We start from the raw sequence: 22174 nt of genomic DNA, 5'->3' as shown, positions 1-22174 counted from the left end.
TGGCAAGGGTTTGGGCAAGTTATGTGTCTCCTTACAGGAAAAGAAAATTTGGTGAAATCTAAAGAATGTTTATTAGGTTCAAGTGGATTGCAAAAATAAATATTTAGTTAAAAGTTATGTACAATGTCAGGTGTTTAAGTATACAACGAGGAAAAGATTGAGACCTCTGGAGAAGTAGCCCATGGAGATGGCAATGGTTTTGGCAAGTTATGTGTCTTCTTATAGGAAAAGAAAATTTGGTGAAAAATAGAGAATTTTCATTAGGTTCAAGTGGATTGTAGATAGAAATATTTAGTTGAAAAGGTACATATCATGTTTGGTTATATTTTTTGGCACAAACTTTTTGTCATCAGACTTGACAACTCTTTTGCTCTTTTCCTCTTTCTTGCTTAGGAATGAACGCAATACGTACTTTGATGAACAAAATTCTTTTAGATCAAATACCCCAAGAATGAGATAGGTATAAAGCATAAAGAAACAAACACATAAGAAAAAAGGTGAATGTTGATTTCAAACTATGCCTTGCTTATGCAACAAATAAATACATATATTATTTAAGCATAAAATCATTGATTTTCTTTGCATTTGTTTCTTTAGGGAAAAGTTGTAGTATTGAAGAGACTAGTTTAAAAGTTGCATATGGGGTTTATCAATCACATGATTATTTGAACCCACAAACCAATGAAGTGCCTACTACAAGCAAACAAGGACAAATTCACAAGACAAATACCATTAGAGAATAAAACAATTAGAGTTGAGCATACTATGTTTTTCATCCTTTATCTTTTCAAATTTTATAGTTTTCGTCCTTGCACTTTTTCGAGATTGGTTTTAGTCCTTCAACTTTTGTTCTGTCTATGGTTTTAGCTCTTTCCATTAGTTCAACCATTAACTAGTAACGTGTTTTACACATGGGAACACCATGCTGGAAGTGCAATAAGATGGATTTAACACGTGTGTATTTATAATATTTTAATATTTATATTCTATTAATTATTAGTGTAATTAATAAATTATGTTTCTTTTAAAAGAAACCCTACCCCTTTAAACCATTCATGAGCCCCATTTCAACAAAAGGCGCCCTACCCACAAGCCCACCTCCAATGTCCCAAAATGCCACTCCAAGACAAGAATCATCAACGTCTTAAGGTACAATGTCTTTAGATTCTTCCTAAGGAGCCATAATTCTTGGGTGTATAAAATGTTTGTGTGAGGATAGGAAAATGTTTGTGATGTCACTTAGCTCAAAGAATCATGGATGATTGTTCTGGTGTTGCCCTAATTAGAAGGTAAAATGTGTTTGTCTCCCCAATTTTTTATCTTTTATTTTTCAGTACCATTTTTTTATTTAGGATTTTCTTTTCTTAATGTTGCAAAGGGGGTTTATGGGAATGCACTGTAATCATTTATGTTGGGCTGATGAGCTTGATAAAGACATTGATGAAGCGGTTGCAAAGGCTATTGAGGAACAAAGGAAGAGAATTTTGAGGTTGAAAAAAATGTTAATTGGGAAAGGAAAAAGGGTTGGATCTTGGTTGTTGTTGCCTTTTTGTCTTTGTTGTTCCACATATTTGCAGGCCTGATGTGTGTGTTGAATTTAGGATGTGTCTAATTTGGAGGCTTGTTGTTGCTATTTTGGGGTGGTTTAGTTTAGTTGTGGCTATTGAAGTTGTTGTTTGTGGAACCTTTTGAATTGTGTAACATTCAAATGTAGTTATACATTTGAGTACATGTTTACAAGTTCTTGTTTAAGTTAGAGGTTGATGTATGAGTCTATGTATCTACATTTTAGTAAAGGGTGGTGGTTTGAGAATATAGATTAATTACCCCATTTTGTCCCCTATTTAATTATGAACACTTGTTTTAATTGTTTCTACCCCAATACAAATGTTTGGTTAAGTTAGAGGTTGATGTACATGTTCTAATTTTTGCTACCATTGTATTTGGGACATGAATTTACAACACAAACAAAAGTTAGCATTGGAAAACAAAATTGATGGTTTGCTCTTAAATTAATCAGTGACACCCTTTTTCTCCAAGATTGGTTCAAATTGGCAAGTACAAATAGCATCATTAAACCATCAATATACATTAAAAAAAAATACCCAACTGTCAATTACAGTAGTGCCGCATCAACAAGTTGAACAAATGACAACAAAGTAATTTGCATGTGCTTCAATATGTTGACAAATAATGGTAGATATCAATGAAAAGGAATACAACCATGGATGGAACAAAAGTTGAAGGACTAAGACTAGTCTCGAAAAAAGTTCAAGGATGAAAACCAAAAATTTGAAAAAGATAAAGGACAAAAAATATAGTTTGCTCATTGGAGTTCCAAACTTTTGGAACTCAACAATGGCAACTTTGACAATTTGATCAAAAGGAATAAAATCACTATTTTATTAGACTAAAACAAAGTAATTGGGAGTCTCCTAGGTTGTTCAATTATCTCTTATTCAAAATATAATAATCAAATCAAAACAAATCTTAATGATTCATTAGAAGTAAATAAAGAAATCAATGGAAAACATAAAGCCTAATTACTAGCTAACAATAAGAAATTGTAATTATCATTGACCTTACATTCTAACATGAGATGATTATGTTGATCAATATAGATTAATCACATGGTTTGGTGTAGCATATATACTAAGAAAAAAATGAATATAAATGTATGAATTGTTAAGTAATAGTGACAAAATATAATGTTAGAATAGATATTGTGGGTAAGTATTGAGTGGTTTGTGATTTGTGCTAGTGAATTAATTTAACCCTTCATCCCATTTCAAATCCATAAAATGTTTCTCAATTACTCGTGCATTTTGGTTTTCTATGTAGACTACTCAATTACACAAGTTAATAAGTCAACTTGCAATTAGGTAGGTTGGAGAAATATATTGTTAACGTACACCAAAAAGAATGAGGAAAATCAATTACGGTCTAAAATTGATATTTACATACATTGTAATAAATATGTAATTTTAGGTTCCAAAATGTGTCCTGGAATGAAAAGAGTCAATCAAACCTGTAAAAGATAAGAGTCAATCAGGTAGCTAGATTTAAATCTATCGTTAATAGCAATATTAATTATATAGTAGTTTTGATACAATACAACAATACCAAAGCTAAACTTGAAATTGGCTAGAAAATTCAAGTTTACTGAACTTGTCAAGAGTAATTACCAAAGTGAGAGTGGTGGGATCTTGTGACTAACAAAGTAGGATCTAAGTGTCAAAAGAATGATGAGCCAAAAAAAAAGTCTTGTAGCCATAGAAAAGAGTAAAACACCATTAAAAAAATAAGTTAGACCACAACTACTCCAAAATGTCTATTACTCTGCTACAACAATTCACATGGCACCCAATTGCATGTCCATAGATTTCCCTTAACACATGCCACAATCCCTAAACAAAATCCTCCTCATCAAATATTAAATAATACAGTTAAAATTTGAGTGTAAGAGAAGGAGAAAAAAAAAGTTATGTACTTTTAAGAAATAACCCATCCAGTTCTTGCCAATGTCAAAGTAGAAAACTTGAAAAGAAATAATAAAAAATTAAAGAAATGCACGCATCAAAGAGATTAAGAGGGAGGGACTAAATAAATGTTAAAAGAGGACTTACATGTATAGAAAGTTAGAAATTAGAGGTAGTAATAGATGAGGGACACAAGATACCAAAGAGACGATAATAGGGTTGTGTTGTGCCACAGGTAGTAAGTCATTTCACAAAAAGAGAATAGATTTTAGGATTTCAAATTTTAATTTCAGTCTGATAGTATGAGTTCGTGTGTTTTCCCGGTTCCCTTTTTTTTTTTTTTTCATTCTTGAAAGGCCACACTTGTCAGGTGTTGGGTATATTGAAATTTAAAGGCAAATGCTTCCACAACGCGGCCTAACTCATCAATAGTTAAGAAAACGTAGTCTATACCTAGTCAACGACGATTGTACTATGGCTTGATATAAATAAGCATCGGTTACATGTAAAAATTTAATAAGGTAAAAAATCAAATATATTATTGTCAACCGTTATAAAAGTGTTCCCTATTCTGTGTTTAGGCAACAGTTTTTCAATACTTGGAGTCATTGGCATTGCCTAAAGCATAAAATGTTGTAGTGTATATATACATATTCTAATAATAGATATATTTATTTATCTTTAATATAATTTTATCAATGTATTACTGAGACACAAGTTCTAAATTAGGCATATATTCTTAAGGTTGGGTATGAGATTTCAATTTTTTTTGAAATAATTTTTTAAATAGAGATCACATCATGCGAGTGACTCACGAATTTGACTATTAATTCAATAATTCAGTGCCTTTATTGAATTAATTAACTATTCAATTTTAAAACTATGGTTTTTCCAACTCGGATTTTTATAAGATGGAACAATAAGTTCTAAAAAATAATAATAATAAGAGATAGACCAGTAACTTCTTTTGGTTGGCAGACACGCTTGGAACAGTACAGTGACCCCATGGAAGAAAATGGGCCGAATGCTATGCTATTCCATTACAGTGACGATTCCCAAGTGCAAATTAAGAGCATCCTTGTATTATATGACTTCAATTTTAAGCCATTCAGGTTTTTCTTTACAGGACATTTCACTATTATTAAATAGTTAAAATGCACAAAAAGTACTCTCTTTTTTACGATAGATAAAAATTTCTTTCTCGCAAATCATTGTATATTTGAGGCATTTTAACTCATGACGTACTACTACCACAGATAGCCCTTGCTCAATTGATTGTAGGTAAGAAAAAACAATTACTATTGGAAATTTTACATCTACTACTAACATAGTTAAAATATAATACATGTAAATGAGAGATAATTCCCACTAATTTTTAAAGTCGATTGAAATCCAAATTTAAAGAATCATCGCCCTCTATGTATATAAGGCTCTATTGTGAAGTTGTGCAATATTCACCACATACTGGAACAAGCAAGGCTAGTGTATTCTACTTGCAGCCTTAAGGTACGTATAGCACAAAGTCGATCCAAATCCTGAAGAATTTAACGATGAGATGAAATGGGTTCGTGATTCTTCATTGGATCACAAAGGCTGAGTTCCTCTCCGAGCTTCAACTGGTTCTTGGAAAGCTTCTATCTTCATTATAAGTAAGGAATACAAGCATCTTGCTCTTTCCTATTTTTTTTTAATCCTAAATTAGATTAGAGACCACGACCGTCCATCAATCTATTTGGTCAAAAATTAATTTCACTCAAGTTAATAGTTCAATATGTTTTTTATGCTAACTCTTTTTGGTTCTCAAACTTAGTAATGACTTAAGGAAAAAAAGTTGACCATTGTTATAAGATGATTTTAAGTAGCCAAATTTAGGCACCCCATCCATGTGCTGGGGTTTAGCCTTCTGTTCCTTAATAAAATTATTTTCTCATTAAAATAAATAAAGTCATGTGAATGTTAGTTAATAAATTGAGATAATATTTTTAGAGAATTATAATATTTAATATTATTAATATATTTTTATCATATTTTTAAAAAAATATTATTTTTAATTCTTTAAGCATAGTGTCGTTGGAGTTTTTTTAAGAGTATTTGTTAGTATGTATATCATGAGTGATGCCGTAAAATCATCAAAGTTTATTTATATTATAAAAGCATGAAACGTAAAAACTAACAAAATCCCAGGGGCTTTAGAGATGAAGTTATAGAACGTTTTGGAAAGGGAAAATTACAAATTTGATTCCCTTGTTTGTTTCATAATTTAATTTTGGTCTCCATATAATTTATTTCACCAATTTAGTTTCTAACTTTTTTAATCTCGTTATTTCAGTTCTTAATCCTGAAATTGAACTTCACTGTTCATTACTTATTTTGATCGCCTCACACTTTTATTAGATGTTAACTATCACATGTTGTGCATTGGAGATTTAATTAGGTTCGCGAAATAACATGTTTTGTGTGGGAAAAAAAATAGGGTCTGGCTATGCTTTGCATGTCATTGTTCTTACTAGGGTTGAAGCCATGTGATCATAATAATATGCGCACTGAACCTAGGAAGATTCATGAAGCGGTATTTTTCCTAGGCATCATAAAGCTTCCTTGCAAAGCTTTGGTGCTGATCAATTTGATGATAATAATGCCAAAGAAAGAAGGCAGAAAATGTCCTTTTTCAACTGGTGGAGTTGTGGTTTGTGCAGTGGATTCATTCTAGGGTCGACCGTGATTGTTTATGTACAAGATCATGTAAATTGGGGAGTTGCTGATATCATTCTCTCAGTGGTCATGGCTGTATCATTGCTCATATTCTTGATAGGAAGGTCTACTTATCGTTACAGGACACCAATTGGGAGCCCCTTGACTCCTATGTTGGAAGTTATTGTTTGATGCAATCCTCCCTAGGAAGGGACCAATCACTAGAACCATGAGCAAGAGGCTCCAAGAAGATTGGGCTAGAGCTGCTGAAGAATGCCCTAGGGTTCTCATGAACCTTAGGGTAGATTTCTGAGCCCATGGGCCAAGGTTGGGTCCATTTATCTTTGTACATATTAGACTAGGATGTCATTATATTTGGTCCTTGTATTTAGGGCTCCATATTGTAGGTAGGGTACCCTAGAAATATAGGATTTTTCAGCCCTTGTATTTTTGGGCACCTAGACTAGTTTTTGTATTAGGGGTAGTTTTGTAATTTCACATGCACTAAGTGGATATTTGATGTGTGTGGTTGGAAATAAATTTAATTGAATTGGTAGAAGCCCAATCCAATTAAATTTTAGAGGGGGAGGTGAGCATTTGCTTACTACACCCCATTGCCACATCATATAGTCACACTTTGTGCATGTCCTTCATGCTTTTCATGCCTCATGACACCTAAGCACACTTAGTGGAGAATCTTGGAATTGATCTTGGATTAGTGGGCTGAACCATAACTAAAATTCACTAATCATAATTAGTGAAATTTTGGCTCCAAAGTTTGGCTCCACAAATTCAATTTCAAATTCAAGTGAAATTTGAATTTCCCTCCAATTTTGTGTGACACTTAGGCTATAAATAGAGGTCATGTGTGTGCATTTTTTTCAACTTTGATCATTTGAATATTAAACTTCAGATTTCAAAGCTCATTTAGAGCACAAAATTTCGTGCTCTTCTCTCCCTCTCCCTTCATTCATCTCCTTCTTCCTCCAAGCTCTTATCCATGGCCTCCTATGGTGGTGAGCTTCTTCTAGACTCATCTTCTCCTTGAAGTGGCGTCTCCTCTCTCTCTCCCTTTCTCCATTCCACTGTCATTCATCTTCCAAGAAGCAAAGGAATCCTTTGATGAAGAAGATCCTAGGCCTACAAGCTCCAATGGAGCTTGCATCATGTGGTATCAGAGCATCTTCATCTAGGTGATGTTCTTTTGCTTCCTCTATCTTTTTGTTCGGTGAATTCTCTTTAATTCCTTGTTCTTCATCTTATTCTCCATGTATATCCTCCATTGTCTTGTGGTTTGGTGCTGTTTAGAGTAGATTCAAAAAAAAAAAAAAAACCGATTAAATCTTAGATCTACACTTGTTCTTGCATTTCTATGGTTCAAATTTTGTAGATCTACTCTTGAATCTTGTTTTTGTGTTGATTTTAGGTTCTATCAATTTTCATTCATAATATTCTTGTGCTGAACCTTTAGATCTAAATTTTGTTCCAAAATATTGATTAGAAAAAAAAAACACAAAAATCTAAGTGTAAATCACTTAATCCATGTTGTCTTAGAGTCATGTTTAGTCATAGTAATTGTCACATTATGTTCTAAGTTTGTGTTGAATTTTTATTTTGTTTTTTGAATTCTAGATACATTTGTTCATGTATTCTTGTCATTCTTAGCCTATCTTTTGAATTTTGAGTCTAATTCATGCATGTTATTTAGTTCATAACATGTTCTAAATCAATTCCTAGAAGTAGTCTTGTTGTTGAACTCTTTTTTGTTTTCTAAGATTCCTACATGATGCCTATGATGAAGTTGAGATGTGGTGTTGAGTTGTGGCTGGATTTGTGAATCAAATAAGTCTTAAGCTCTCTTGAATTGTGTTATTCAAGATAATTGAGCATAAGCAAACACAAATTGTAACTATCCAAGTCTTAAGCAACATAAACACTACTTTTGATTTCTAGGTTGAAATCGCTGGTGCAGGCAGCTTGAACATACAAAAGTGTATAAATTACTGGGAATTGGTCACTACGATTTTTGAGCTGAAATTTTTAATGAATTTTCTAGACATCTGTACAAAAAATATAAAAAAAGAACCAAGCGATTTGGATTAAAGGAAAAAATACGAAAAATCGCACAAGTTGGCAGAAAAATCAGTGTCCAGAAAAAAAAAAGTGAAAGGAAAGTGTGCTTGTTGTTTTGGCTCAAAATTTGTTCTATAATTGGTGCCTATTTTATACCAATCCTAGTTCTGAAATTTCAATTGAAAATTATTGTGAAAACAAGTGCCAAAACTAGAGGTTTCTTGAGTCGTTTTTTTTTTTTTTTAGTTTTTCTACTCTACTCTAGAGCCATTCTAGGTTTCTCTTTGAGTCCTAGCTTGCTTTTTTGTGCTTTCCATTGCTTTAATTGTTGAATAATCCTTGGAAATTTGTCTTGTTAAAACTCTATTGGTTTAGCTTTCATTTCATTTTTTTTGTCTTTGGTTATTGCTTGTCTCTTTGTTTCCTTGCTTGTGAGATGCCATATAGGGAATTGGAAAGGAGGATTGGTGCCATATCTTGAAGAATTTGAGTCAAGAAGCAAGGGGCCAACCACCTTAAGAGCTATTGGACTAAGAAGCACTCCAAATTGAGTGAAACACTAAAGAGAGAATAGCCACCACAATTGAGGACTTTTTTCTTTGTAATTTTGTAATTGGCAATTTGCTTTGCTTTCAAATTTTGTAACAAAAAGGCCTTTCATTGGAAGTAAGTTGGGAGCCTCCGCTAGGTCACCCTACTTCCATTTGTGTGTAATAATTTTAGGCAATTTTCCCTTAGGATAGTGAGTGTTTTGTTGGGAACCTTAAATGAGGTCATCCAAACACTCTTAGGATCCGCCTAGTTTGCATTTCTTGCACTTTAATTTCTTGCTTACTTTCATAGCTTATTTCCTTTACCCTCCATTGTCAAACCGCCTAGATAGCTTGCCTTTTACCAATTAGTTTTTACCTTATCTTTCACACCTCTTTTAGTGTTTATTTTGGCTAGTTTCAACCATAGTTTCTTTTACCTTTTTTTAAAACCCCCAACAAGAAAGAACCATAACTTAGGAACCAACATGAGTCTTCATTCTTCATCTAGTGTTAATGGTGAGGGTTCTACTCCTAAGGACCCCTTGTATAAGATATTAGATGAGTTGAGATCCCTTAAGTTGTGGAAAGAAAAACAAGAGAGAAAAGAAAAAGGTAAAAAAAGAGTGGAAGAAATAAGTCAAGATGAAAGAGAGAAAATAAGAGAGGAAGAAAGAAGAAAAATAATGAAAGAAATGAAAAGAGAAAAACATGCCTCCTATAGTAGTCATGACTCTTGCAAGAGTTTAAGTGAAGAACTTAGCGACTATTATAGAGGGCGTCATAGTTCACATACTAAACATCACTCCCAAAGAAGAGAAAATGATAGAAGGCCTCAAGAGGTTAACATTAGCCTCCCATATTTCCACGGAAAAGATAATGTTGAGGCCTACTTAGATTGGGAAATGAAGGTTGAACAACTCTTTGCATGCCATCATATTAGCGATGAGAGAAAAGTTCCATTGGCTACCCTTAGCTTTCAAGGGTATGCCCTCTATTGGTGGACTTCCCTTGTTAAAGAACGAAGGATTCATGGGGATCCTCCAGTAGAGTATTGGAATGATCTTAAGAGTGCCCTTAGGAAGAGGTACATTCCCTCCTACTATGAAAGGGAGCTTATGGACAAGCTCCAAAGGTTTAGACAAGGGAGTATGAGTGTTGAAGAATATAGACAACAAATGGAACTACTCCTTTTAAGAGCTGGACTTAGGGAGGAGGAAAGAACAAGCATAGCTAGGTTCCTTAGTGGGCTCAATATGGAAGTGAGGGACAAGGTTGAACTCCTTCCATATAGGGACCTAGATGAGCTAGTCCAACTTTGTATAAGAGTGGAGCAACAACTTAAAAGAAAGCCTTCTTCAAAATCTTATGGCTCTCACTCTTATCCAAGGAAGGACCAAGCCCATGGAATTTTAGGGGCTGCACCTTCAAAACCCAAGGAAGATAAGGGTAAGACCATAGAGAAATACACCCCTAAGACTAGTTCCCAAGAAAGGACTAGCAACATTAAATGCTTCAAATGTCTTGGGAGAGGTCACATTGCCTCTCAATGCCCCACAAAGAAAACCATGATCATGAGGGGTCAAGACATTTATAGTAGTCAAGAGGAGACTACTTCTTGCCCTTCCTCTAGTGGAAGTGAAGATGAAGTAAGGGATGAAGAGTCTAGTGAGGAAGTCTACCCCCATGAAGAAGGTGACCTCTTAATGGTTAGAAGGCTCCTTGGAGGTCAATCTTGTGATCTATCTCAATCCCAAAGAGAGAACATCTTTCATACAAGATGCAAAATTTTAGATAAAACTTGTTCTCTCATTGTGGATAGTGGATCTTGTTGCAATTGTTGTAGCACAAGATTAGTTTCCAAGTTGAACCTCACTATCATTCCCCACCCAAAACCTTACAAACTTCAATGGCTCAATGAGCAAGGGGAAATGATAGTTAACCAACAAGTGAAGGTACCTTTCTCCATTGGGACATATAAGGATGAAGTTAATTGTGATATAGTTCCCATGGAGGCAGGACATATTCTTTTAGGAAGGCCGTGGCAATTTGATAGGAAGATTATTTATAATGGCCTAACTAATGAGATTACCCTCACCCATCTTGGCACTAAATTTGTGTTGCATCCTCAAACACCTTCACAGGTGGCCAAAGATCAACTAACTATGAAAGATAAGAGGGATGAGGAAGAAAAATTAGAAAAACAAAAGAAAAAGAAGGATAGTAAGGTCTTGTCTTCAAAGGCCAGGGGGAAGGAAAAAGAGGGAAAGGATTCCTCCAAGAAGATTGTTAAGAAGGAAAATCATTTTGCAACAAAAGGTGATATTAAAAGAGCACTCCTTCTTAAACAATCTTTCTACCTTCTCCTATCAAGGGAAACATCCCTTAGCACTGCCACAATTCCTACATTTGAGACCTTACCCCCAAAGGTCCAAGAACTCTTACATGAATTTGGTGATATATTTCCTAAAGAGATACCCCCTGGGCTACCTCCTTTAAGGGGAATAGAACACCAAATAGATTTAGTCCCAGGAGCAAGCCTTCCTAATAGGCCAGCCTATAAGACTAACCCTCAGGAGACTAAGGAGATAGAGTCTCAGTTTAAGAATTGTTGGAGAAGGGCTGGGTCCAAGAGAGCCTAAGCCCATGTGCTGTGCCAGTGTTGTTGGTGCCCAAAAAGGATGGTACGTGGAGAATGTGTACAGATTGCAGGGCCATCAACAACATCACTGTAAAGTATAGGCACCCCATTCCTAGACTTGATGATCTGCTTGATGAGTTGCATGGTGCCAATATCTTTTCAAAAATTGATCTTAAAAGTGGTTATCACCAAATCAGGATGAAAAAGGGTGATGAGTGGAAAACTGCTTTCAAGACCGAGTTTGGTTTGTATGAATGGCTAGTGATGCCTTTTGGGCTCACTAATGCACCAAGCACCTTTATGAGACTTATGCATCATGTCTTAAGGGATTTCATTGGTAGATTTGTAGTTGTTTATTTTGATGATATTTTAGTGTATAGTAGGAGCCTAGATGATCACTTAGGACATCTCAGACAAGTTCTTTCAGTCCTTAGGAAAAACACCCTCTATGCAAATATAGAGAAGTGTACCTTTTGTGTAGATAATATAGTTTTCTTAGGTTTTGTAGTTGGTAGAAATGGGGTCCAAGTGGACCCTGAGAAAATCAAGGCCATCCAAGAATGGCCCACCCCAAAAAGTGTGGGAGATATTAGGAGCTTCCATGGGTTAGCAAGCTTCTATAGAAGGTTCGTTCCTAATTTCTCTACAATTGCATCACCTCTCAATGAGCTGGTGAAGAAGAATGTGGCATTTACCTGGGGTGAAAAACAAGAGCAAGCCTTTGCTTTGCTCAAAGAAAAGCTTACTAAGGCACCTGTTCTAGCTCTTCCTGACTTTTCTAAAACTTTTGAGCTAGAATGTGATGCCTCTGGAGTGGGAGTTGGAGCTGTATTGTTACAAGGTGGGCACCCTATTGCTTATTTTAGTGAAAAACTTCATAGTGCCACCCTCAACTACCCCACCTATGATAAAGAGCTTTATGCCTTAATAAGAGCCCTCCAAACTTGGGAACATTACCTTGTTTCCAAGGATTTTGTCATTCATAGTGATCATCAATCACTTAAGTACATTAGAGGGCAAAGCAAGTTAAACAAGAGGCATGCAAAATGGGTAGAGTACCTAGAGCAATTTCCATATGTTATCAAATACAAAGAGGGAAAAAAAATGTGGTAGCTGATGCCCTCTCTAAGAGACACACATTGTTTTGCTCCCTAGGAGCTCAAATTTTAGGATTTGATAATATTAGGGACTTGTATGCTTTAGATGAACATTTCTCTCCCATTTATGAGAGTTGTGGGAAAAAGGCCCAAGATGGATTCTATTTGGCTGAGGGGTATTTGTTCAAAGAGGGAAAGCTTTGCATACCCCAAGGATCCATTAGGAAATTACTTGTGAAAGAGAGCCATGAGGGTGGGCTCATGGGCCACTTTGGGATAGACAAGACCCTTGTCTTACTCAAAGAAAAGTTTTATTGGCCCCATATGAAGAAAGATGTCCATAAGCATTACACTAGGTGTGTGGCTTGTTTACAAGCCAAGTCTAGGGTGATGCCTCATGGGCTATACACACCCTTACCCATCCCATCTGCACCTTGGGTAGACATTAGTATGGACTTTGTCCTTGGGCTTCCTAGAACCCAAAGAGGTGTAGACTCTATCTTTGTGGTGGTGGATAGGTTTAGCAAGATGGCACACTTTATACCATGCCACAAAGTGGATGATGCTTCCCACATCTCAAAACTCTTTTTCAAGGAAGTTGTGAGACTCCATGGTTTGCCTAGGACCATTGTGTCAGATAGAGATGCTAAGTTCCTTAGCCACTTCTGGAAAACCTTATGAGCTAAGCTAGGAACTAAACTTCTTTTCTCTACCACTTGTCATCCACAAACTGATGGGCAAACAGAGGTAGTGAATAGGTCTTTATCCACCCTTTTAAGGGCTCTTCTGAAAGGCAACCATAAGTCTTGGGATGAGTATCTTCCTCATGTAGAATTTGCCTACAACAGGGGGGTTCATAGAACCACCAAGCAGTCCCCTTTTGAGGTTGTCTATGGGTTCAATCCCCTAACACCGTTAGACCTCATTCCCCTCCCACTGGACACTTCTTTTATACATAAAGAAGGGGAATCTAGGTCAGAATTTGTAAAGAAGTTGCATGAGAGGGTTAAGAACAAAATAGAGAACCAAACAAAGGTGTATTCAACTAAAGGCAATAAAGGAAGAAAAGAGCTAATTCTTAATGAGGGTGACTGGGTTTGGCTCCATCTTAGGAAGGATAGATTCCCTACTAAAAGGAAATCCAAGCTTAGCCCTAGAGGGGATGGACCTTTTCAGGTTTTGGAGAGGATCAATAACAATGCCTATAGGTTGGACCTCCCAGAAGAGTATGGAGTCAGCACCACTTTTAACATTTCTGATTTAACTCCTTTTGTAGGTGGAGCTGATATTGAGGAACTAACAGATTTGAGGTCAAATCCTCTTCAAGGGGAAGGGGATGATGCAATCCTCCCTAGGAAGGGACCAATCACTAGAACCATGAGCAAGAGGCTCCAAGAAGATTGGGCTAGAGCTGCTGAAGAATGCCCTAGGGTTCTCATGAACCTTAGGGTAGATTTCTGAGCCCATGGGCCAAGGTTGGGTCCATTTATCTTTGTACATATTAGACTAGGATGTCATTATATTTGGTCCTTGTATTTAGGGCTCCATATTGTAGGTAGGGTACCCTAGAAATATAGGATTTTTCAGCCCTTGTATTTTTGGGCACCTAGACTAGTTTTTGTATTAGGGGTAGTTTTGTAATTTCACATGCACTAAGTGGATATTTGATGTGTGTGGTTGGAAATAAATTTAATTGAATTGGTAGAAGCCCAATCCAATTAAATTTTAGAGGGGGAGGTGAGCATTTGCTTACTACACCCCATTGCCACATCATATAGTCACACTTTGTGCATGTCCTTCATGCTTTTCATGCCTCATGACACCTAAGCACACTTAGTGGAGAATCTTGGAATTGATCTTGGATTAGTGGGCTGAACCATAACTAAAATTCACTAATCATAATTAGTGAAATTTTGGCTCCAAAGTTTGGCTCCACAAATTCAATTTCAAATTCAAGTGAAATTTGAATTTCCCTCCAATTTTGTGTGACACTTAGGCTATAAATAGAGGTCATGTGTGTGCATTTTTTTCAACTTTGATCATTTGAATATTAAACTTCAGATTTCAAAGCTCATTTAGAGCACAAAATTTCGTGCTCTTCTCTCCCTCTCCCTTCATTCATCTCCTTCTTCCTCCAAGCTCTTATCCATGGCCTCCTATGGTGGTGAGCTTCTTCTAGACTCATCTTCTCCTTGAAGTGGCGTCTCCTCTCTCTCTCCCTTTCTCCATTCCACTGTCATTCATCTTCCAAGAAGCAAAGGAATCCTTTGATGAAGAAGATCCTAGGCCTACAAGCTCCAATGGAGCTTGCATCATTGTTGCTGCTATTTCCAAAAGAAAGCTTCCATATCCTTCCGATCCAACTCAATTGTATGAAGTTTCCAAGTCTAAGGGAAACAGGGAAAGATTTCTGCCTCAGACCATGAAACTCAAGTAAGTAGTAAAACCAAATCATTACATTGAGAAAGGTCAATTTAAAGATGTATATATATTCAGCTCTTAATACTATGTATATTCAGCTCTTAATAATATGTGACACATGTTAAAGAAGGTAAAAAAAAAGTTATATATATATAAAAAAAAAAAAGCATCGTTTTAGCAAAAATACAAAAGTCATTTAATATTTACTTTTTGTAAAGTAATTCAAAAATATTAATCTCCTCATCATGTGAACATAAGCCCAAATTGAAAAGGAGTGCATAAATTAAGTGTTTTATTGACTAATAATTGAAAAGAAACACTAGGATTGACCTAGTAGTGAGTTTAATTACTTGTATGAAACTCTGCCCCTCACTCAAAAAATCCTTGTCCTAATCTTGGTGTAGAAGTTAAAACTAGCAATTTTAGTTATAATTTATTTCTCTTACATTATAAGTTTGAGTCTAACTTAATCCCACAAAATCAATTTGATAAGGATTGGTCCTACTTAATTCTAACAATTAACATAAGATCTTAAGTTCAAACTCTGGTGTACAACAAAAAAGACTAATAACTAAAAAATAATTGTTAAGAAATATTAAATACATATTACTAGGGGTTAAATACTTTTTTCCCAGCAACTTAGTATTTTTTATTTATTTTCATCTCTGTCATTTTTTTTTCATTTTAGTCTTTGTTAAATGAGTGTTTTATTTTTCGTTCTTAGCGTTTTAGATAACACAATAAAGAGTAAAAAAAATATTTTGAATGATAAAAAAAGTGTTATCTAAAACGCTTTAAATACAAAAAAATAAAATAAACACATTTTATAAGGACTAAAAAAAAAAATTGGAGGGACACAAATAAAAAAACATTAAATTATAAAGACCAAAAAGATATTTATGCTTATTACTAAATACTTCCAATTATTTTAAAAAATAATCTTCGAACATTTTTTTATGTTTTTTATACAATAATTTTTTGGCGAGAAATAACCTTCCTTCTTTAGAGTACTTTTTTTTAACTAATATACGACAATGTTATATATTAAAAACTAATTGATGGAGTGATTTGTTCGATTAGATTTCTTGAGAAGGCAGCAATTCTTGAAAATGAAGGGAACTTAGCAGAGAAACAGAATCCCTGGAAACTTACAACTGTGACTAAAGTTGAAGAATTGAAGCTTACCATCAACATGTTCCCCATTTGGGTATTCACTTTACCATTTGGAATATGTACTGCCCAAACCGCCACTTTTTTTATCAAACAAAGTGCCATCATGAACAGAAAGATAGGCAATAAGAGGTTTGAGATTCCTCCAGCTTCAATTTTCACACTTACTTCCATTGGGATGATAATTTTTCAGTGACTATTTATGAGAAGCTCCTTGTGCCAGTGCTAAGAAGGCTAACAGGAAATGAAAGAGGAATCAGTATCCTCCAAAGGATTGGTATTGGGATGTTCTTCTCAATTATCACAATGATAGTGGCAGCTTTGGTGGAAAAAAAGAGGCTTGAGGCTGTTGAGATTAATGGCCCATTAAAGGGTTCTTTGTCTACGAGTGTCTTTTGGTTGGCCCCATAATTTCTAATAATTGAATTTGGTGATGGGTTTTCTCTAGTGGGCTTACAAGAGTATTTCTATGACCAAGTGCCTGACTCAATGAGAAGCTTGGGAATTGCATTTTACTATAGTGAGAGATTGGGACAAGTTTTCGTAGTAGTTTGTTGATAACAATTGTTGATCATGTGACGGGTAAGAGTGGGAAAAATTGGTTTGGTAAGGATTTGAATAGTAGCCGTGTGGACAAATTTTTTGGCTACTTGCAATTATGACCACATTAAACTTGTTTGTATTTGTGTTCTTTGATCGAAAGTATTCCTATAAGAATGTGCAAAAGGTTACAATGGCTAATAATTATGATCTAGATATCATCCTCTGATGATGAAAATATATCACCCTTGAACCCTAAAATGTCATCCTTAGCGTATTGTCCACAACTTATGATCCAAACCAATAGTTTTTGTTTTGTTTTTTTTAGTTGTTTATTGTGTCCATGTAATATGACAATAAAATTATGTATGTAATTACCATTTCAATAGGAGTCATTCACGTTTTTCTCCTATTATCTCATTTTCTGGGAAGATCTATGTATCTTACCTTTTTGGGGAGTATTACCTACTTTTTTGGTAAGATCTATATATCTTACCAAGGCCAAAAAGGTCTAATGAAGGAAGGATCATGGTCTTGTTTGTTCTTCCCAAACTTCAGATCAAGGAATATGAGAGTCCTTGCTATCTTTGTACAACATATTAAAATCAATCCAGGAATTAAAATTGTAGCATCCCATTTTTCGTAAGCTAATTTAAAAAAATAATTTTTATTTATAAATAAATAGAGTTTTAGAAAAATGATGAGATTCTATAAATAAATAAATAAGGAGATATAATTATTAATTAAAATAATGATTTGAGAGAAAATAAAAAGGGTATTTTATTTATTTGTTTGATAGAGAATAAAATAGAGTTTATCTTTATAAATAAATAAATAAATAGAGTAAACCTAGTTATAAATAGTGTTAGGTCAGTTTTCACACGGATGTTGTCTCTTCTTTCCCTCATTTTCGTTTTTTCCCTTCTCCTTTCAAAACCCTTTCTTTTTTTTTCCCGCAGCCCACCAAACCTGTTTCAGAAAAACGACGATCTCGGACTCATTCACCGTTGGATCGTCGTGAAATTTGAGCACCACGTGCGCAACACAGTTTCGAGCATTCTCCCCGTTGGGAATTTCTATATCATGTCTGAACTGAGAGAAACACCCTTCGCATTGTAGCCTTTTTCTTTCCCGCAGAAACCGAGAGCTGTCTTGGTAAAACTAGGATCCCGTTTTCGTTAACCGTTGGATTGTTGTGAAATTTGGATATGTTGTTCTTAATTCAATTGTGCATGTTTTGACCGTTGGGATTTGCGAGATAATGTTCGTGGAGAGAGAAAAAGGAATCGCATGAAGATAGTCCAAATGGAGGCTTCAATCCCTTTTACGTTTCTCTGACGTTTGGGAACTCTATCAGAGCAATCGGAGGAGAAACTGGAGGAATCTTAGGGAACCGCTCGAGATGCTGTTATCGCTGTCGGAAGACACGTAAGTCCGCTTATAGGTAAGGGATGAGTTATTCACAATTGAGAATTAGTGAGAACATGTGTAGGGATCCTTAGAGATATCAATTGTGTAGATGCAATTGGCTTTGATGTTTTGATGATGATCATGATTATGTGTTGCAATTAATGCAAAGGGGCTTTTCAAGATTAAAATTCAAGACAATACTTCAAGATTACAAGGCACAACATCAAGATGATCACTAGAATATTAGGAAGGGAATTCCTAATTGAATTAGCAAAGGTTTGGCCAAGTGATTTAAAATAAAAAGTGTTTTTCAAAGGTTTTACTCTCTGGTAATCGATTACCAGAGGATGTAATCGATTACCAGTGGCCAAATACATTTTATAACAGCTATAAAAATTTGAATTCGAAATTTTAGACTGTGTAATCGATTACACAATTTTGGTAATCGATTACCAGCAGTTAGTAAACGTTTTAATTCAAATTTTAAAAGCTGTAATCGATTACACAATTACTGTAATCGATTACCAGACAGGAATTTCAGAAAAATAATTTCAAGAGTCACAACTTTTCAAAGGCTTTACTCATGACCACCAATGGTCTATATATATGTGACTTAAACACGAAATTGCTTAGAGATTTTCAGAACAACAAAGTGTTTATCCTCTCAAAAAGCAATTTCATTTTATCCTCTTAAGAATTCCTTGGCCAATTCAATTGCAATTCATTAAGGAATTAATTGAGTGCTCAATTTGTAAAATCCATCTCTTTCTAGAGAGATTTGTTCCTCTTCTTCTTCTCATTCTCTAAGGGATTAAGAGACTGTGAGTCTCTTGTTGTAAAAGATCTCTAAACACAAAGGAAGGGTTGTCCTTGTGTGTTTAGAACTTGTAAAAGGAATTTACAAGTTAGTGGAACTCTCAAGCGGGTTGCTTGGGGACTGGACGTAGGCACAAGGGTGTGGCCGAACCAGTATAAAACTGAGTTTGCATTTTCTCTTCCCTTAATCTCCTTTATTTATTATTGCTTTATATTCATATTCAAGTTGCTTCATTTGAATTAATATTTAAGAAGATTGTCATTAAGGGAATTCATAACTTAAGTAAAAAGTAAGATAGATTTTTAATTAGGGGAAAAAGTTTGGAATATCTTAATTCAACCCCCCCTTCTTAAGATATCTGAGGCCACTTGTCTAACAAGTGGTATCAGAGCTTCATTCTTGTACAAAGTTTAGAAGCTTCAAGAAAAAGATGGCCTCAGCAAATTCCTTATTTCCAGAAGGGAATTCTATCAATAGACCTCCAATCTTTAATGGAGAGGGTTACCACTACTGGAAAACCCGAATGCAAATTTTTATCGAGGCAATAGATCTAAATATCTGGGAAGCCATTGAAATAGGGCCTTATATACCCACCACAGTAGAAAGAGTTTCAATAGATGGTAGTTCATCAAGTGAAAGCATAACCATAGAAAAACCTAGAGATAGATGGTCTGAAGAGGATAGAAAGCGAGTACAATACAACCTAAAAGCCAAAAACATAATAACATCTGCCCTAGGAATGGATGAATATTTCAGAGTTTCAAATTGCAAGAGTGCTAAGGAAATGTGGGACACTCTTCGATTAACACATGAAGGAACTACAGATGTTAAAAGATCTAGGATAAATGCACTAACTCATGAGTATGAATTATTTAGAATGAATACAAATGAAAATATTCAGAGTATGCAAAAGAGATTTACACATATAGTAAATCATCTAGCAGCCTTAGGCAAAGAATTTCAAAATGAAGATCTTATAAACAAGGTGCTAAGATGTTTAAGTAGAGAATGGCAACCCAAAGTAACGGCTATTTCTGAATCAAGAGATTTGTCTAACATGTCTCTTGCCACTTTATTTGGTAAGTTGCAGGAACACGAGATGGAACTATTGAGATTGCACCAAAATGAAGAAAATGACAAGAAAAAGAAAGGAATTGCTCTTAAAGCATCATCCTCAATTCAAGAAGAAAGTGATCAGGATAATGATGCAGATGATGATGATGATCTAAGTTTCTTTGTAAAAAGGTTCAACAAATTTCTTAAAGTAAGAGGAAATCAGAGGCGACCAAATTTTAAATCAAAGAGAAGGACAGAAAATTCATCCTCTACTCTAAAATGCTTTGAATGCAATCAACCTGGACATCTGAGGGTTGATTGTCCCATCTTCAAGAAAAAGATGGAAAAATCTGAAAAGAAAAATCATAGTGAGAAGAAACTAAAGAAAGCATACATCACATGGGATGAAAATGATTTGGAATCCTCTGATGATTCTGAAAATGAAGAGATAAATCTTTGCCTTATGGCAAAAAGTTACGAAAGTGATGAAGAGGTAACATCTTCAAACAACTTATCTATTTCTTTTGATGAATTGCAAGATGCATTTGCTGATTTGCATAAAGAATCAATTAAACTTGCAAAATTAGTTTCATCATCAAAGAAAACAATTTCAAATTTAGAAAATGAAATTTCAAAATTAAACAAAGAATTAGATCTTCTTAGAAATGAAGTTTCAATCTCTAAAACAAATGAAAAAGTTAATATCTCCACTATAAATGACAAGAAAATAACAGATTCTTGTAGTTGTTGTGATAAATATGTAAAAGAAATTAAAGAGTTAAAAAATTCACTTGCAAAATTTTCATATAGTAGAAATAATTTAGATGTTATATTAAGTAAACAAAGATATGTGTCTAATAAAAATGGACTAGGGTATAAATCTGAAAAACTACAAAAGGTTCATAAAAACTTTTCCACTTCCACACAAAAATGTAATTCTAATTCTATCACTTGTTTTTACTGTGGAAGAAGAGGACATGGCATATCAACTTGCTACTTCAAGAAAAATTACAGTAATATTAAAATGATATGGGTCCCAAAAGGATCCTCAGTTAATACTAACATGCAAGGACCCAATAAAATTTGGGTACCTAAGTCAAAAACTTGATTATGCAGGTATCTTTGAGAAAGAAGTGATACATAGATAGCGGATGCTCAAAACATATGACTGGAGATGCATCAAATTTTACACACATATCTCCAAAGAAAAGCGGGCATGTAACATATGGTGATAACAACAAAGGTAGAATTCTTGGAGTGGGTAAAATAGGTACAAATTCTTCAAACTCCATTGAAAATGTTCTACTTGTTGAAGGCCTTAAGCATAGCCTACTTAGCGTTAGTCAACTATGTGACAAAGGCTATCTAGTATCATTTGATTCTCAGAAATGTCTTATAGAACATAAGCATGACATTAATATAAAGCATGTAGGACATAGAGTCAATAATGTTTACATGATAGACTTAAGCATAAAACAAGAAAACAATCATTGCTTTCTTAGTAAAGATGATGATCCATGGTTATGGCATAAAAGAATTGCTCACATAAACATGGATCACTTAAATAAATTAATTTCAAAAGATTTAGTAGTTGGTTTGCCTAAATTGAAATTTGAAAAAGATAAATTATGCGATGCATGTCAAAAGGGCAAACAAACAAGAGTCTCATTCAAATCTAAAAATGTTGTTTCAACCACTCGACCATTACAGTTATTGCATATGGATCTATTTGGTCCATCTAGAATCATGAGTTTTGGAGGAAATTACTATGCTTTAGTTATAGTTGATGATTTCTCTAGATATACTTGGACATTATTTATTACACATAAAAGTGATTCATTCCATGCATTTAGGAAACTTGCTAAAGTCATACAAAACAAGAAAAATCTCAAGATTGCATCCATTAGAAGTGATCATGGGGGTGAATTTGAAAATAAAGATTTTGAATTATTTTGTGATGAACATGGTATTGAACATAATTTTTCTGCACCAAGAACTCCTCAACAAAATGGAGTTGTTGAGAGGAAAAATAGGTCATTGGAAGAAATTGCAAGAACTTTATTAAATGATACTTCTCTTCCAAAGTATTTTTGGGCTGAAGCTGTCAATACTGCATGTTACATCATGAATAGAGCCTTGATAAGACCTATTTTAAAGAAAACCCCATATGAGTTATTTAACGGTAGAAAACCTAATATTTCTCATCTACATGTTTTTGGGTGCAAGTGCTTTGTACTTAATAATGGTAA

General features: G+C 34.6%; 1 pseudogene; it reads left to right on the top strand.

Moving 5' to 3' along the window:
* The first annotated feature begins 1254 nt into the window (after nucleotides 1–1254).
* On the top strand, nucleotides 1255–16871 carry LOC114404997 (annotated as a pseudogene).
* Nucleotides 16872–22174: the final 5303 nt, after the last annotated feature.

Source organism: Glycine soja, chromosome 3, assembly GCF_004193775.1.
Source record: "Glycine soja cultivar W05 chromosome 3, ASM419377v2, whole genome shotgun sequence".
Taxonomy (NCBI): Eukaryota; Viridiplantae; Streptophyta; class Magnoliopsida; order Fabales; family Fabaceae; genus Glycine; species Glycine soja.
Note: the sequence above shows the minus strand (reverse complement) of the source record. Positions and strands in the feature narration are given on the sequence as shown.